This window comes from Artemia sp. Qi Xiang Cuo, chromosome 6 (assembly GCF_049724085.1).
Source record: "Artemia sp. Qi Xiang Cuo chromosome 6, ASM4972408v1, whole genome shotgun sequence".
Taxonomy (NCBI): domain Eukaryota; kingdom Metazoa; phylum Arthropoda; class Branchiopoda; order Anostraca; family Artemiidae; genus Artemia; species Artemia sp. Qi Xiang Cuo.
This window is the reverse complement of record NC_142799.1, coordinates 54,992,432-55,012,035: the sequence shown is the minus strand read 5'-3', so window position 1 is coordinate 55,012,035 and position 19,604 is coordinate 54,992,432. Positions and strand designations below refer to the sequence as shown.

At 34.3% G+C, this 19,604-nt stretch overlaps 1 long non-coding RNA gene across 3 annotated transcripts in view; it reads left to right on the top strand.

Annotated features, from left to right (window-relative positions):
• Positions 1 to 16,646, top strand: part of LOC148951395 (uncharacterized) — a 68,610-nt gene extending 51,964 nt beyond the window's left edge. For 2 of the 3 annotated variants that reach the window (XR_016141871.1, XR_016141869.1), the window contains exons 2-3: positions 11,123 to 11,235; positions 16,452 to 16,646. This is a non-coding gene — a long non-coding RNA (uncharacterized LOC148951395). The remainder of the gene's footprint in view (positions 1 to 11,122; positions 11,236 to 16,451) is intronic. The other variant, XR_016141870.1, reaches the window with a different exon arrangement.
• The last annotated feature ends 2,958 nt before the right edge of the window (positions 16,647 to 19,604 follow it).

Below are 19,604 nucleotides of genomic sequence, written 5' to 3'. Positions count from 1 at the left end.
AGGACTATTGGTTCGATATGATCACCCCTGGGAAGAATAAAAAAAAAGAAGAAACACGCATCCGTGACCTTTCTTCTGCCAAAAAACACAAAATTCCACATTTTTGTAGATAAAAGCTTGGAACCTTTACAGTAAGGTACTCTAATATGCTGAGTCTGATGGTGCAATTTATGTCAAGATCGCTTGACTTTTTGGGGTGTTTCCCCCCTTTTTTTAAAATTTGGCAAACTTTCTCAGGCTCGTAGCTTTTGATGCGTAACATTAAGCTTAATTAACACTATATATTTTGTAATCAGCATAAAAATCTAATTCTTTTGATGTGTTCATTGTTATCAAAATTCCGTGTTTTAGAGTTTGATTACTATTGGGCTAGGTCGCGCCTTACTTACAGTTCGTTACCACGAACTGTTTCAATAAATAAATAAAAAAACAAGTCTTTTCAACTGAAATTAAGGAGTAACATTAAAACTTGAAAAAGAAAGAAATTATTCGGTAGATGAAGGGGGCTGCCGCTTCTTCAATCCCTTGCTCTTTACGTCAATGTCTTAAAATTCTTTAAAAATACTTCTCATTCAGTTGAAAAAAATGTTTCTTTTTTATTTAATTTCTTTATGCTTTTCCAATCATGCCCGAAGATTCCCTTCCCTACCCCCACCCTGTGTAAAATTCCTCCTGGAAAACTCCCCGGAATATGTCCTTCCACAGAAAATTTTCTCCTTGAGAAATCCCCCCCCCAAAAAAAAGTCCGTATATTTCTCAATGACAAATACTATAGACTATGTGAACAATGGGTAAATTGTGTAACTTACAATTCTATCCCTAGGGATATGAGGGGGGGATCCTGTCATCTTTAAAGACATAGTTATTAGACTTTTCAACTATGTTGAATCAAATGGATATCTTGAAATTTTTATCGAATATCTTTTGAGAAAAAAGGAGCAAGGGAGGGGAGCTAGTTTGTCTCAAATATTTTTGATCACTTTAAAAATGACACTTGATCTTTTGATCTCCATTCGAATGAACCCTCTCCCGATTGTTTAAAACTATTCGATACAGTTCGGTGCAATCACCTCTGGAAAAAAAATGATGATACGATTTTGATTAAGATTGTTTGACGTTTTTGTGGGTTTTCCCCTTTTTCGAAAAGCAGGCAAGTTTCCTCAGGTCGGTTGCTTGTGATTGGTACCATTAAACTTAATAAACTTTATATATTTGGAATCAACAGAAAAAACTAATTCTTTTGATGTATCTACTGTTATAAACATTCCGTTTTTTAGAGTTTCGATTACTATTGGGCCGAGTCACTCCTTACTTACAGTTCGTTACCACGAACTGTTTGATACCTCTTTCTTTTAAGAAACAAATTCGAGTTGGAAGATTTGTAACAATTGTGTTTCTAATCGTTTTGGGTTTTAACGTAGCAGTTTACTTTCAAGTGACGAAAATTTTCAAACATTCACTTGTTTTTTTTTTTTTTTTTTTTTTTGTTATTGCGTAGACCTTCTTAAGAGGATCTAATTTTTACAAGGATTTCAAAAGTGTTCTGATTATTAAGTTGAAAGTCAGTTATTGTATTTTATTAGCATAAGAATATTTGCATAATTTCAGGTGAAGGGGAAACTGCTACAGCCATTATTCCTACCACGACTCCGTCTACTACTGCCACTGCCCCTACCACGACTACTGCTTGCGAATCAGTAGAAAAAACAGCCAATACAACCGCACCAACTGCTAAAATGATTAATACCACTAGGATACTACAACTACCAAAGTGACTACAACTACAACATCTAAGTACTTCTACTGCAAGTACAATTACTACTACAAATACTTCTACTGTTACTACTGCTACTGTTACTACTGCTACCTTGACTGCGACTGTGACAACGACTAAAACTAGTGCTACTGCATGAATTTTTAATATATATAGTTAAAGGGTCCAAAAAGGGGCCTGGGACCCAAGCCACTCCTACCACGACCTACTATCTATATCGTTTTTGAAAGGAGGTGGGCATCGCATTTTGTACTCTGGATTAGAATGTACAATCGGGAAGTTTCCACCGCTGTCAGTTTTATCGTGATATTTATAAAGTTTGGCGAAATTTTGATGTTTTGCGGTTACAAAAATAATTATTTACATATCACATACTATAATCACAACCTAATATCTTAGGAAAATCCTAACGTACATAAAAATGTATTCGGAACTTTTTTGTCACCCAAAGTTTTTGCCTGATGATTTTTTAGAACTTGAAAAGACCGTTTTTTTAGGGTTTATGAAAACGGTGGGTGAATATTTTTCTGGTTCCATCACTTATTAAATAAAAAAAAAATGTAGAATTTTATTGTTTCGATGGATTGAAGATGGGAGGTCCTAAAGGGATTCTTTGTTTTATGTTGTTCCTTCTTTTTTTTGGTGATTGATATATATATATATTTACGCCTACAGGGGTGGTTATTTACTTTAATAAAATGCGCTTCAGGTTTTGCTATATTTATTCTTTATTACTAAACCCCTTTCATACAAAAAAGAAAAAGAAATTGTCATTAAAATTAACCGAAATAATAGTTACAATTCCTGAATCAGCTTAAAATGGCGATTGGCAGTTTTTTTCTTAAAAACACCTTTTTTTAAATTCTTGGTCACTATGGGCTAGTGTTTGCTCTTTACTAGGTTGCCCCAAAGGGGTAACCATGATGGTTTGATCGCAAGTTGGATTATTACAGTCACGTTTTTGAATACAGGGAGGCAAAGGCCTTTGCGTGAGGGATAAGCTTCTTTTGATAGATTGAATAAGAAGATCGTGAAAGTCGGTTGGCTGACACGCGAATGAAATTGTTACTTTTAGACCATCTGGCACTGGTTCTTTTGTTCCCTGCCAGAAACCTTTACTCCTGGAATAGCACCAGGGTCCATGAATTCCAAATGTCTAGATGAGCTCTAGCTTTGAGAACCATGGCAAATTCTAATTGGTCACACTTAAATCACATTGGAATCTATTCCGCTGTTTATCGGGTGAACACCGGTAGCGTGTCGAATTCCTGTCTGCATCGATCTAGAATTGAAGTTTTTTCTTCTCTTCCCCTTTTTAAAGGACTGAGATGTTTTCCTTTTATTTTGAGACTTACTGAGGTTTGGTCTATTTTTAAGCTAAATTTTCCTCTGTTTTTGTCTTTCAACATAATATATATTTCTTAAGGGACAAGTGTGGCCTCAGAGATTTTTCTAGGGATGATAATCCAAGTGGGCATATTTTCCCGGGATGTGGGAAAAGGTTGGGGAAAGTGTTTATGTATGAGGCGGAGACTTCACGAACTTAAAGAGTCTTCGTGCAAGATGAATGAAACTCTTAGGAATGGATTTACGATCTAAATTGTGGTCAAAGGAAGTGTTTTGAGATCGTAGTTCCGCTCTTTCCACGCTTGTAAGGCTTGAGGAAATTGCTGAAAATTAGTTCTTGCTTTGAAAAATGAACTTATTTAAAATGCAGCTTACATCATGGTAGTCCATTTGTCAAGGCTTACGATGTACGAAAAGCAGACTTTATATAAAACTTGAATAATTCTTTTTTTCTTAGAATTATGGTTGGTATTGGACCTAGCTTCACGTAACCTTTCAAGCCATACAAACTTCAAGAAAATGTAGGGAAGAGCCTGAATATACCCTTATGCTCTAACGGATCTTTAAATCAATTCCTGGAACTTCCTTTGTGTACTATGTCAACTTTACGAGTTTCCAAAAGTCGATCTTCTCCACTTTTACCCTGGTGATTAGTTGAAGAACTACTTATTTTGTCAGTCAATCTGAATAAAATTATATATATATATATATATATATATATATATATATATATATATATATATATATATATATATATATATATATATATATATATATATATATATATATATATGTATATATATATGTATATGTATATATATATATATATATATATATGATATAGATATATATATATATGTATATATATATATATATATATATATATATATATATATATATATATATATATATATATATATATATATATATATATATATATATATATATATATATATATATATATATATATATATATATATATATATATATATATATATATATATATATATATATATATATATATATATATATATATATATATATATATATATATATATATATATATATATATATATATATATATATATATATATATATATATATAGGCCACACGCTACTGGTGGCCCTTAACTTGCAAAAAAAGCCAGCTTCCCAGAGTCTTGAAGACAATGCATTAAAACGAAAGAAAGTTAAAATTTGAGCGTAAAACATGCTGTTTTTTTTTAAGTTTTATATCTTTGCCTCTTAAAAATCTCCTGACCTTCATATAAATCTCTGGAAATTGCTACATCTATCTATAGATTGATAGATTGTTACATAATTTTGATTGTATGTAAAATATATTCAACGATTCATCTTTTTTTGGGGCTTGGGAACACTGCTCATATTATTTATTCTATGTGGCCTTTTGAACCATATATTTTGGGTAGGGTCATTTTTTTGGAGTATGCCGTCTTTGAAACAACTTACAGCAATTAAAATTACTCGGATTTTCAACCGTACCCAAGGTGTTGACAGTATTTCGAGGAGGCATAACTAAAACGGCAAATCCATTTCCTAACGCCAAGGATTGAAATTTTACGCCTCTCTATCCGAGAATTGAAGGGTTCCAAAACGCTGAAGTTTTTAAACTACCATCGTGGATTAAGTAAGCATAGCGGATAAGATTTCCCGTAACGGAATGGGCGCGAAATCTAAGTCGAAATTTATTTTAATACATGTGAGGTATGGTGGTGGAATGGTTTGATACCCGTGTATCTGTAAATGATTTGCTTCTACTAGCCGTAGAATTACCGTAAACATTGAATAACGAAACAGAACTAAATGAAATTGGCCTGGTGTTTAATCAACAAAGTCGATAGGTGTTTGAGTGAGACAGCATGGAATTAAGGGATCAATTGGAAAGGTGCTTCTGTAAACTTTCTGGCTTCATAGAAGACACAAAAAAGGTCACAAGTTGTATGAATTAACGAGATTATTGATTATGGCAAAATTTTACAAAAAGTCATGATCGTTGTTTTAGAAAAGGTAAATTCAGTTGAAGAATAAACAAAAGCTATCTTGCATAGTTACATTTCTTAAATATTTCATTTGACAAAATACAATTTAGCAGGTTATTTTTTAAAGAATGAGGAAATATTTAATAATATAGTAGTCCGTTGTATTTCTAGATGGCAGTATTTTATTTTATATAATTATATGTTTAATGTTGTTAAAAATAGGAATTTTGTAACAACAAGAATTTAAAAATTCATAAGAATTTTGATTTTATATGAAGGGAAGAGGACCCTTAAAATAAATAGTGTTCGGGGAATTTAGGGAGCACAGACGTAGTTCATGGCCTGAACTTACAATGATTTGATATTTAATTAGTATATAACACCTCGATGATCGGCTGAAGCTAGGAGGTCAAATGTTTTAATCTTCAACGCCGCTCTAACTTAATTCCGCATAGATTTGACTATATTCTTTGCTCTTTTTTTACTTTGTTATTTTCCTTCCTGGAAAATACTAATTAGCCTAATATGAAATCAACCCAAGGTTGTCGATTATGGGGTGGGGGCTGCTGCCTTTAAAAGTTTTAGCCCCCTCTCCTTGATTTTGCAAAAAATTGTATTTTTTTTAGTATTTTTATTGAAGAAACAACAAAATTCCCTCTCCCCCTTAATTTACTATTCAGAATATTGAGTTTGAACCGGGTTGAACCCCCTGTGATATTGTGCTAAATAATTTCTTAGATCATACCTCCAATTTACAAGTAATGCGAACTGAAAATATAGAAAAGCGGATATAAATGTTCATTAAGGCAATGGACAATTGAAAAAAGAGATGTTTCAGTAATTATTATAAAGGCCCGAATATTTAGGGTTCACGCCTGGAAGCTCTTATCAACGAAAAGAAGAAAACAAAATAAACTTACCCAACACATACATATATGTATATATTAGATCTTTGATTTCATGGTAAATTCGGGTACGATGTAAAAATGGTGACAATAAAGGTGAAAACAGTCGCTTGGTGCGGAAAACTACAGCCAAGGCTGTATCCAAGTATCCAATTTTTTTTTCGGGGGTGGGGGGGACGGGGGGGGGCTGTACAAAAAAACTTTAGAAAACTTGCCAAAATATGTTTATATGCATTTGTGTTACTTTTTTAAGAGTTTGACAAAAATTTCGGGAGGGGTGGGCGATGAAACCCGGTAATCCCGCATCCTCTTGGATACGGCTTTGACTGTAGCTGACATTTTTTTTTTCAAGAAGAAAATAGTATAGGCTAACCGGGAATTCTTATTTCTGTTTTGGCAGTCATCAAGTAAACCTGTATTGTCTTCTTTATAATGGCATGAACAGATTTCAATCCTATTTGGAAATCGTGACTTGGTCAAAAAAACAAAACAAAAAAGGCCAGACAACTTAACAAAACATGTCGTCTATTGAACAAATGGCTTTTTTTCTGATGTTGGACAGCCAAGTGTAAGCCCTAACAGCATAAAAAAGTGATTAGAGAAGAATTTCTAGTCTGTCTCCAAGAGAAAAAGCAATTAGCGCCCTCTAGCGTCACACAGCCAAGTCCCAAGTATATTACAAAAACGTACATAAATTCTTTTGTTGTATTTTTTCTCTTTTTTTTAACTCTTGCTGTATAAATCGAAGATAAATGAACTAATTTGGCAGAAAGGGCAAGATAGTGGGCTACATTCTTTTCTAGTTTTTTTTCTTTTTTTTTAAATTAGCATTTGTTTTGTATAAAACGCTATCTCTAACCTTTGTAACCATTGAAAAGATCTAAATATCTATCTGCAAGAAAAAGAAATCGTAATCCCAATTTTAGTAAATTAAAATTACCTTTGTTCTGAATTTTCACATTTGCTGGATAAGGTTTAACTCTTCAGTGGAGTCAGTTAACGAAAATTTAGTGGGGACTGTACATTTTTGAAAATCTAGGGGGGGGGGGGATTTGTCGTTTTAAGTTCTTTCTATGAAAACACAAAACAAGACATTTTCAATGAAAGTACTCCTCAAGGGACGTTTAATATCTAGGGGAGAGATGTCCAGCCTATCCCCTTCCCTGATTGACGCCAATGGCTCAAATTTCAGTGGCTTTTATAGCTAGCAGCTTTCAATTTTTAATTTGATTATTATTGTGGTAAACATTCTTGTCATATCAGTTTTCCAAACTGTTAGGGAATGCAACAGTTCAGTTCGGAAACTGTTTCCATTAAGGACACAGTTCTTTCCTTTTTCGGTTCTTCTTCTGTTATTGCTTTGCTTTTTTATTTCTTGTTTAATTTTCTGTTATGTAACTATGTATTTTTTTTGTCAGAATCTGTCAATCATTTTCTAGTTCTTGATAACAGAATATAAAAAAGAAGTGAAACTTACCGACAGAATACTGTTAAACTACAATAAACATGACTGTCGGGTGAGATGAGAGGGAAAATGCCCCTGACCTGATTCTAATTAAGGCCACAGGTTTTTTTTTATTTATTTATTTTTTATTTTTGTTTGCAGAACTTTGCAGGTATAAACTTAAGGTGTGACCGAGTCTGATTTTTCGACGTCTAAGACAACGCACTATAAAATCGTCGAATCTTCGTTGGTGTATCCTCTTGTCTATAAACTTCAATAAAATTGTACAATTTGAGCTAGCAATATCAAAAATGTATTACCATGAACTTGCAATTACGCATGGATAAGTAATAATTTAGGCCAGTCATTTAAAAGTAAGTGAAAGCGCAAACTGCATGAAAATATAACCTTTCGACGACTAACTTAAATTTCTTGGCACACTGGAAATACATAAATAAACAATTATTTCTTCTTTTTTTTTATTTGTGTGAGAATAGTTTTAGACGTAAATAAGTTTTTTTTTTCCCGTATTATTAGGGAGTGGGTTTGATTGTGTCTTGTTTTTATAACTTGCGCTATTTTAGTTGTGTTGGGCGAAACTAAGTGATATGATAAATATAAATGACCGCCTTACTATATTTACGTCTTAATTATGAAAAAATGGGCATTATAATCGTAATTGTCAATCTGAGGAGTTCTTCTGAAAGAAATACTAGTAAATAAAATATTTGTGCCATTTGGCTCCTCAATTGACACTTTCCAAGTGTAACAGTATGACATCCCTTCCCCCATTATGATCCCAAATATAGCCCTGAATAGTATATTTCTGTGATTTTTATCCAATCTTATGAACAATCGTATAGATTAAGAGAGAGAGAGAGAGAGAGGGGGGAGGGGGAGGGGGAGAGAGAGAGAGAGAGGAAAAAAACAAGCAAAACATACAAACTAAAGATTGTCCAAAATAAAATATGACCCTAATTGTTTCGAATTGAAATATAATGACTGGATCAATCGAATATAGATGAAAGGACAGAAACATATTGACGCTATAATGTACATGTTGTACAGATGGTAAATTCAAACAGGAATAAAATAGAAAAAAAAACGTGGCCACTGAATTTGATCCAAACTAAATTCTGCATTGAGATACGCTCTTTCGAGGAAACAAGCTTGATTGGAAAACAATGTTAAGAAAAACTTGGCCCGCAAATGATAACCCCACAACCTGCTCAATTGAAAAACAAAGCATTGTTTCGTAAAAATTTCTTTTTTAGAAATAGAAAAAAAATCTTGACAGCTAACTCAAAGTAAATATACAATTAAAGTGTTGTATAACACTTGAGTGATTTTTTTTTCAATAGGAAATAGGTTGTTTAAACCGAGATTAAACGCAGCAGGTTAGCTCTTAATGTGTCGTAACACAGTAGCATGAGTAAATCGCTAATAACCGTGTTAGACACGACTTTGATTCAAATTGCCAAAGGACGCAATCTAATACGACACACTAGTTTGTTCTAGTGGCGCAAGGTTCCGCCCTGAAATTCTGTCCGCCACGCTTAAATATTTTAAATGACTATGATTACAACTCATAAAACCCTTGAAGAATAGTTGATGCTGGGAAATGAATGGGTAGTTACATGTTTTATATTTGTGTCTAAACAAATTATATTTTATAAGGCAGAACTGATTGTGTATGTATTTAACGTGAGGTATGATACCTGGCTTTGAAAAAATTACACGTTACTACTGTATTGACTTTGTGTTTTTATTCTATTATCTTTTAGTCTTGGATGACGTATCTATAGAGGAACATTCTTCTTTTTCTCGTAAGAAAAGAAAGAATAATGGACCTCAAAGATTTTCCTGAGCAACAGCGATTTTATTTCGTTTTAACTTTTTTTTGCGACGGGGCATTTAGGGAATTGAATGAAACTTTAAAAATTGAAGGCTACAAGGTATGAGCCCTCAAGGAAATGTACGAAGTTACATTAAAATTATCACTTTTGTTTTGTATAACGACTACCCCTCCTTCCCGTAGCGTACCCCTCCTTCCATCTGAAATGAAGTCATCCAAATGAAAAATCGTTTGCATGGCATTGGGGAAGAAACGAAAAGAAGAGTCATTTTTATTTACAGAAACTGTTAGCTAATTTTAATGTTTTACTATATGAATCAGTTGAATTATCTAAATATTTTAATGAAATGTTTTTACGATCATTTAAAAATTAAAAATAATTTATTTCCATTTATTGTTAATTAAAGTAAATTTAATCATTAATTTTAAATGTTATTCAATTTAACTTAACAAATAATTTTAGTTGATACAGGAGCTAGATAAAAATGGCGTTAACAAGTTTGGGATTTATCCAGGGATGTACGCACGGGAAGCGAAGTCGGGATCCGGGCTCTCCCCGAAATCCTATATTTTTCTAAATTTCTTCGCACTTTATAGTCAAACTATAAATTAGAATTTTAATCCCCCCCCCTCAACCTGTCGAAACAATTCCTGCCCACGCGCCTGTGTCTATCATAAGAGTTGTCGATTCTTTCTTGAATAATTTGTTGCTTTCTCTTTCATCACATATTTATTTTTATGAGATCATGTATCCTCAAATGACATCATTGAATTTTCATTTATTTTATTCTAAGAGCTTGATTGTATTATATTAATGTAAAATCTCTAGACATAAATGACAATAGGTTATTTGTAAAACAAAAACAATGAATAAAAATAGTTAAAATGAAAGGAAAATATATGTATGCCAATATTTCTTAATCACGAGCTGCTAGAATAGTTAATCCAAATATTCCAAAATGAACGTTAGTAGAAATAATTGCGGAAGTATTTATAAACATAATGTTGCCATAGAATAATAGGAAGGGGAGGAGTCATTCAAAGGTTGCTTATGAATAATGTAAAATTCCCATCACATACCACCCTAGTATAGACCACCAGATTCGGCAATCACCATAATGTCTGCTATACAGGCTTAATGGTCTATTAGAAATGAAGCCGATGTCACCGAAACAGCATGTAGCCATTGAGGTGTAAAGAAAAATAGCCTACGTACCTTGAATGGGTTGAATAAGTAAATGATTTTGACGACGTGTGAAGGATAAATGATGAAGTAAGATTCATGGAGATGGTATGTACCCGCAAACGTTTGTAGATACAAAACACCTACAATGATTACCCTATTACAGCTAATTGCCAAGTCTCATCTGTCATATTCTTCATCCCATAAAGTTGGGTAGTGTCCTTTACATCCATTACATGAAAAAGAGACCACTTAAAAAAAGAATTAGAAAGCGAGTATCAAGCTTAAAACACACAGAAATCATTGATGGTAAAAAGCGTCTAGATCCTAAGACTTTTCTTCCTTTTGTAATAGACTGCGCGTTTTACTGGAAACACTTATTTGGTGCTCTGGCCTTCAATCTTGAAATTGCAATCCAAAGCTAGTATATTAATGTCTTTGAAAATTAACAGAAGTTTAGCGTATGAGTATTTCTTGTCTTTTAATTTCAAAACGATTAAAAGATATGTTTATATTTCTGAAAAATAACGTTTCTGACTTTCAGTTTAATTTTACTATTTTTAAAAGACAACTTATTTCTTATAACCTTTCTTTTTTATTCTATTTCATTCTAGCATAAAGAATGTTGATACAAAAATAAAACTTTTAACATGAATATTGGCAATTTTTGAAGGAATCTGTTTAGCTTGCGAAGGCAGTATTTTGAATTAAGCGGTGTTTTCAATCGGTAAGTTAATAATTGATTTAATAATTGACGTGAAAGGAATATGCTTAAACAATGGCAGTGCGGATAAAACTTTACTGCAATTTTTCAATGTTGGGTCTAACCTTGTCTGTTATGTTACAGCTAAGGTAATCCAATAGGTTTATGTTACACATAACATCTTACTTACATTTTGAGATAAGCAAATAAAATGAAACACTCGGTGTTTTTTGACTGCTACAAAAAAGGTTTTCATTGACAGCAACGATGCGAAAAAATGTGTGTATCAAAATTTTCGTTCTTTAACATTAATGAAAATAGATTTTTTGTTTAGATCATGAGATTAATTCCTGTAAGTCTCAGCAATTTTAGATTTTGTTAATATCATAGTGATGATTTTTTCCCATATGTTTTGTATTCAGTAAAGCACAAGTGACGCTCTGGCCTTTAAAAGGTTTAGAGGGGAGACGGTGGCCCTGAATTTATTTTTTATTTTTATAATAATTTTTTTTTACTATTTTTGTAACTATATATTTTTATAACGTAAGTGTATTTATTTTTTTTTACAAATTTATGCCAGGGTCGTTTGTAAAAAAAAAAGTTGTTGTCATAAAAAATTCGGACGTCATGAATCGGTGCTACTAGATTTGTTTCCTTAATTTTTTATATTAAAGGAGGCTTTTTGGCTCTGTCTACATGCCCTAAGATTTTTAAGCCGGTCAGCCAAAAAAAAAAATCCATTTTATTTTGCGCTGCTAATCGTTGTAAGCGATTTGCGCCGTCCAGTCTATGTACTCTGAAAGTTTCACACTGATTGAGGACAACAAAAGTGTTTGGCCCGTTTAGTTGAGCCACAAACCAATGCAGGCCTTTTTTCAAAACTTTTTCTCTTGTTAGTTTCGCTTTGGCTTGTGTATTTGCCCAAAGTTGAAAACCAATCGGAAAAACAAAAAACAAATGTGGCCTGTTTTGGGCGTCACGAGTCAAAACAACGAACCATTTTCAGTAGTTTTGTCTTCATTGATATCCCTTTGTTCTTTACTATGTGTCTTGTAAGTTTAAACCAATTTGAGAAAACATACTTGTTGGTCCAGTTTCTGGTATCACATATCGGTACAACCAAAATTCAAATTATTATCTTTATTGGGGTCAGCCCTGTCCACATGCCCTGTAGATTCCAAGCCTTTCAGTGACGAAACACATTTAAGGCCAATCTATGAGAGCTATGAACCAATACCAGCAAGTCTTCGTTAAGGTACTTGTGGTCCTGTCTGAATTTAACTCTAAAGCCCATTTGGAAATATCTATCTATTGTTTTCCAAATATGTGGTTGAAAAAAATATCGCTCCATTTTTAGCCCTATTTCGCCAGACACATTTTTTATGTTAATTTCCACTTGGCCCAGTGATTTATGTCTGTTTTTTGCTCATTTCTCTTAAAAAGACCTCCCAACAATAATTGGCCCAATATAGTCTCCTTGGCCCAGGGCAACAATCCTTGAAAGGTTTAAGCTAATTAGAAAACTAATGCCCTTTTATTGGTGTCATTTACGATGGGGAACCGAGCCTGCAAACTACAATTTTTCTTGTACATTAGGGTCCAACTAGCTTTGGGCTTTAAAATTTCAATCTGTTCCGAAAAAAGGGTTTATTTGCTCTTTTTGGCCCCAATTGGGCAAACCAGCGTGTTTTTCTCTTCCTTTTGCTGACTTGGGGTCCCCTTGGCCAAATGAAATACAGATAAAAGTTTCAAGCTAATCGAATATTTTTTTGATTAGTATCAGTTAAAAAACCTTTCGTCGGGCAAACTTGTATCCGATTTTGTTTCACATGAAGTTTTTATCTGAAATTCTGTTTTTTTGCGCAATTTTAAAAGGATTCAAGTCCCCAATCTGAATTTATTTAGTACATTTGGCTCCCGTTGCCTAGGAATTTACTGGTCTAATTTGATCAAGATATCATAGGTAGCGCAATAGCGCTGAAGTTGTTTTGAACTATATGGGAAATATAAGAAATTTTAGAATAAAGATAAATACTTCAAGATATCAGGGGGTTGAGGGTCTGGCACAGGTCCAGAGCCTCGAACCACCTTAGTGTGCACTTGAAAATGTGTAACTTAAAGTGGCATTAATTTATTAAGAATTTTAGTCACAAATTATTACTCTTGTTTATGTCTACTGATGGATCCTACAACATTCCTGGGCGTAAAAGCTATGTCTCAAGAGCCTATAACTTTCGGCAGTTATCATTTAAGTGAATTCATTTTGTGACTTAATAATGGATACTTAAATATCTTTCATTTGGGATTATTTATTTTTGATTATTTCTATTTACCATTCAGTTGAAAAGAAATCGTCTGCGAAAAATGTAAATGAAGTATTGGATAATTTGGCAAAAGGCTTGTTGAACGTCGACGAGAGCTTGTGATTTACTTTCTCAGAACGTTCCAATTCTGCTACTAGAATAATATTCCGAATTCCAATAGTATAAGTCAACTTTGCACCTTTATTCTGTACAAGGGAAAGAACAAGTCTGGTACTTACGTGTTATCCCGACAAACACTCAATAATTTTGCTGCTAAAAACCAGTTTACCATACTGTATACGGAGAGAATTAGCTTAGGTTCACTGAAATAAACTACGTTGAAGCTATATTTTAATTAAATATTTAGTATATAGAGTCGGTATTTTGGTTAGGTAATGTTAGGTATTTAATATAATGCGTTCTGGGCGGCCTGCTTTACTTAATTCTTTTTTGTAGTTTCTATGATTTTGTTACGAAAGTAACAAATGATTTCCACGAATTTGTTATGAACATAACTTCATTATAGAATTGTTGTCGGGATAACACTTAAGTACCAAAAGTCTTCAAATAAAAGTAAGAAGCGACGTTATATATTAAAATTAAAGTAACGAAACTGAATGAGCCTTATCATCCCCATAAAAAGTTAATTTTGAGACACTGACCTTGTGTTTAAGAGCATTTGTTCTTGAAGCATTGAGAAAAGAAAACTTAACTTCGGCTTACAGAGCGGAAGGTAGAAGGGATTGTAGTGCACTTCACATATACTTCTTTTTGTTGAACTTTTAACGCCGTTTTTCATTTGCATCTGAAATTTTTAACTTTTATTCAATTAATCAATGTTTTAATGGCATACTCAGTGTTTTTTTTAAATTGTGACGACTTCGGCTCCTGAACCCGACGTTCTTTTCACTTCAAAAATTCAAATTCTTATCACGATTCTCCAATCCTTAAAACCTACCGTTTCCTGCTAACAACATCTGTTTCTGCAATAAGAGGGTAGCTTTCCCTCAGCACCCGTATTACACGCTGAGCCCAAGTATATTCCTCCAAAGAAATGGAGGCTAGGGTACAAATTCTCAATCTACTTGAATCTGAAGTCGAAAATTGGATAATTTGGGCCTATATATGTACATTTTGAACCTTCTGGCATCCTTTCCCTAAATAAAATCTAATAAATCCGCTTTTAATAGTTGCAGTGCAACTTTAAAATGCTGTTAATCAATGTACGATCTAAAGTAGACATTTATTTTGTATGGACGGGTAGAACATTCTAGGAACATATTAAATAAAAAAAGAGCTAGTTTTTTTCAGCTAAAAGTAAGGAACAACATTAAAACTTAAAATGAACAGAAATTATTTCTTCTGTAACGAATTGTAAGTAAAGAGTGACACGGGCTAATTGATAGCAATACATTCATAAAAAAAAAAAAAAAAAAAAAAAATCAAGTTGAAGCTACCTACCAAATTGCATCATCAAATTCAGCATATCAGAGAAGCCTTTTTTGTACGGGGGTTTTAAGCTCATATGCATAAAAACATATGCATTTTCTTTCGAGAAGGAAGATAATGGATGTGTGTTTGTTTCTTTGTTTCTTTGTTGTTTCATTCACGGGGTTATCCCATCGAACCAATAGTACTATAAAATCAGGAAAGGACTAATCCAATTGGAAATTAAAAGTTATAGCGTCCTTTTTAAATAGCCAAAAAGATTGCCCCAAAGCAAAGTGGTGTTTTCTGTCGTTTTGTGGCACAAAACCAAGTGGTACATAACTTGAAAATTCTGAGAGAGCTAATTGATTTGAAATTATCGAAGAACTATATGTTGAGCTTTCCACTTTTAGTTTCCATTTTGTTCAGCATGGATGAAAGGTCCAACAACTGCCTCCAGTGATAAAACCTCCCCTTCCAGAGCTCTTGGGGCAAGGGCTGTAAGTTATGCTATTTGCCTATTGTTTACATATAAAATTTGCTATCAGGAAACCTTTGGTGTCCAAGAAGGCTAAGGGTATGCAGATGAAGCTTTCAGAGAATGCCGAAGAGAGTGTTGAACTAAATCAAAAGGCACCCTTGAGGTTCATTTTATGAACCTTCTGACAGTTATATCTGAAGTGGTCATCTAGAAATTTTTGTTCAGTCTCATGCTTGGTATCGGGAGGGTCAAGGGGCACAGATGATGTTAAAATGATGGTTGGGTGGCCTTTTACCCTTTTTGGTCTAGAAAAGAGGAAATGGAGCTTTTAGTTGACGATTGAATAAGCCGTCCTCCAACTTTCTACGTGTTTCTATCATCATTCGTTCTAAGTAATGACGTGAAGAAAATACACAAGAAATACGTACCGCTCTTCAATCTGTCACCTTTATTGCGTTGATTTTGGAAAACATAATTGCGTCAAATCCGGGATTTATTACTTTGCTATGCATTGTTTCTTCTTATGTTTTGTCTACGGCTGTGAAAGATTGTTTATGAACTTTTTGTTGATCAGCGTGTTTTGCCAGAACAGAAGCTTCTTCATGGAATGAAACGTTTCTTTCAGTTTAAATATTTTTTTAAAATATTGTTTTCATAATAAATAGCTTATTTTCATTTTAACTTATGGTAGATTATTAACTTACGACACATCAAGGATGAAAGACTGCCAAAGATTGTTGTTTTCGGCCAACCATCTAGGGCTAAACGAAAAGTTGGTCGTCCCTCAATTAGATGGGAGACGGTTGTAAGAAAGGATTTAAGGGAAATAGGAACTTCTTGGGAAGCTGTTAAGAAACATGTTATGGATAGATTACGATGGAGGAGGACCGTGTGTAGCAGCGTTGTCCTCGAACGGCTTGTTCTGCATTAAGTTGTTAGTAGTAGTATTAATATTAACCTATCAGTACTATAGCCATAAGTTTAAAGACCTCTGTGCAAAATTATTAAACAATATTCTTATTTTTCAGCCGTTTTATTTTAACCATTAATTGTTGGCTACAAACCTGCTGTTGGTCGCAAGAGTACATTTGTTAATGAAAAGTGAAAAGCAAAAAACAATTGCTGATCAGTAAGACCTCATGAAAATACCTTATATCCTGCAAACAAAAATTATATAGTTATTTTATGTGCTACATAATTATGCAATAAAAATAATAAAGGTGTGTGTTGCATCCAGTGTTGCACTTTTTTATTTACTTGTTTTTTAGACGCCAAAGCATTTTTTAAACCGTTTAGTACAGTGATTTTGGCATTATAAGAGGCTACGGCTTCAGGATTTCGTGGAGACTATTTGTCTACATCAAACTTTGGCAAAAATGTAAGTAAATGTTTGGAAATACATGATTAGTACCGAAAAGTTGATCAGTTTACTAAACGAATAATTCGGTTAAAAGTATTATTATCCCATAAAAATCCTTCGGAACTAAAATGGGCTAATTCTTCAACGGTACTGTGGTGCCATCCCTTCGATTTTTTATACTTCCAAGAAAGAAAATTCTTTTGGAACACAAAGTTAAGTCCACAACAGCTTATAAGACCGTACAACTTCAAAATAGCTAAGCATTAGGGCCGTTTACACTCATCAATGTGGCAAGATCTTACATCTTTTGTCAGAAAACGCTTAAAAGTGAAATCTTTGAACAAAGATCTTACATCTTTTGTCGTTTTTATGCAAATGTCTTTCATCATTCTGCTCTGATCAGCAGTATGAGAACAATAATGAGAATAACATCAAAGTCCTCTTATCATTTTTCTATATGGCAAAAACATGGCGTCTTTCACGCTTTTCGTTAACATCAGTGAGCTGTAAGATCTTAGAACAAAGATGGGTTTAAAAAACGATAATCTTTGCAGAAAGATGAAAGATCTTAGATGTAAGATGTTAGTGGTAAAAAACGGCCCTATTGCCAATATAAACCTTTAAACCTCATAATGAATCCGAGGGGTGGTCGACTTTCAAAAATTACGTACTTGAGGTGATGCGTGCCGATCGTGGTGAATGTGTGCCAGGTGTGAACAAAAATGTACTTCAGGTGTGGAAGTGTGCCTGAAACATGCCACTTCTTGCAGTTACTTAACCACGTGTGCTGGAACTCTGCGGTGTACGAGGTGCTCCGAGATGTACGCCAGGTGGCAGAAAGTGGTTAACCCCTCGGATGAATCGCAAAGATCGAAAATTTAACAGCGGGCTTAATGGTTTGGCTGAGATAATCGGAAACAGCTGTTTAATCTAAATTTCTTGTAATCGATTGGTTAAGTCTGTTTTGACCACCAATATTCCAAAATCTTCTTAACTCTAGGCAACTTTATTCTGTCAGTGCAGAAATCAAAAGTGACTGGGATTAAGTTTTCATATTAATCTGAATATAGGGCTTCAATGACTTTTCTTTAACCGACACAAATAGAACACTCATGATCCCTTTTACGGGTCATTTGTAATCCCAGGGCTTTGGGCCTTATCATAGGCAGCGCAATAGCGCTGCCTAAGTAAAGAACGATGTTAGCACAATGTATTATTTATTTATTTATTTTTTGTTTCCATACCCGGGCACTTCGTATCGAAGGAGTTGTCGTAGTAACTTGGAAAAGGGCTCATTCGATTGGAAATTGGAACGGCTAGTGCCCTCTTTCATAGTCGGAAGTGATTGGAAGGCAACTGACACCCCTTCCACGCCCACCATTTTCCCAAACATATCTAATCAAAATTTTGTGATAGCCATTTTGTTCAGCGTAGTTGATTTCCAGATAGAAATCATTTTTTTGAGGAGGACACTCCCCCACAGCCCTCAGGGCAAGGGTTTTAAGTTATGCCCTGGGGGTATATAAGAACGATGTTAGCACATTGTATTTTTTTCCTTTAGACCAGGGAACTTTGTACCGAAGAAGTTGTCTTAGAAACTTCGAAAAGGGCTCATTCAATTGGAAATTGGAGTGGCTTGTGCCCTTTTTAATAGTCAAAAGTGGTCGGAAGGTAACTAACACCCCTTCCGCACCCACCATTTCCTCATAAACCTCCAATCGAAACTTCGAAATAGCTGTTTTGTTAAGAGCAGTAGATCTTCATATGAAGATAATGTTTTGAGGAGGACCCTTTCACACACCCCACAGGGAAAAGTTTGAAAGTTATGTCCTAGGGGCATATAAGGGTTTCATAGAAAGCTTTGTCGTAGAAACCTCAAAAAGGGCTCATTCAATTGGAAATTCAAAGGGCTAGTGCCCTTTTTAATAGTCAAAATTTATTGGAGGGCAACTACCCACCCCCCCCCCTCTCACGCCCACCTTTCTCCAAACACATCCAATCAAAATTTTGAGATAGCCATTTTGTTCAACGTACATGAAAGTTCTTGAAATTAGGTCTTTGAGGAAAACAACCTCCCCCCCTCAACATTCCTCAGGGCAAGGGTTGTGAGTTATGCCCTGGACGCATATGAGGTTTTTATAGAAAGCGTTGTCGTAGAAACTTCAAAAAGGGCTCATTCGATCGGAAATTGAAATGGCTAGGGCTCTTTTAAATAGTTGAAAGTGATTGGATGGCAACTAACACCCCTTCCACGCCCACCGTTTCCCCAAACACATCCACTCAAAATTTTAGATAGCCATTTTGTACTACGCAGTTGAAAGGTCTGGAAATTATATTTTTGAGCTGGACACTCTCGCCACAGTCCTTAGAGCAAGGGTTATAAGTTATGCCCTGGAGGAATATAAGGTTTTATTGAAAGCTTTGTCGTAGAAACTTAAAAAAGGGCTCATTCGATTGGAAATTCAAAGTGCTAGTGCTATTTTTAAAAGTCGAAAGTGATTGGAGGGCAACTAACCCCCCTCTTCACGCCCACCATTTATCCAAACACATCCAATCAAAATTTTGAGATAGCTATTTTGTTCAACCTAGTTGTAAGTTCTGGAAATTAGGTTCTTGAGGATGACAACCCCTCAGAGCCCTCAGGGCAAGGGTTACAAGTTATGCCCTAGGGGGATATAAGGTTTTTATTGAAAGCTTTGTCGTGGAAACTTGACAAAAGGTGCATTCGATTGGAAATTCAAAGGGCTAGTGCCCTTTTAAATAGTCGAAAGTGATTGAAGGACAACTAACCCCCTCTCACGCCCACCTTTTCCCCAAACAC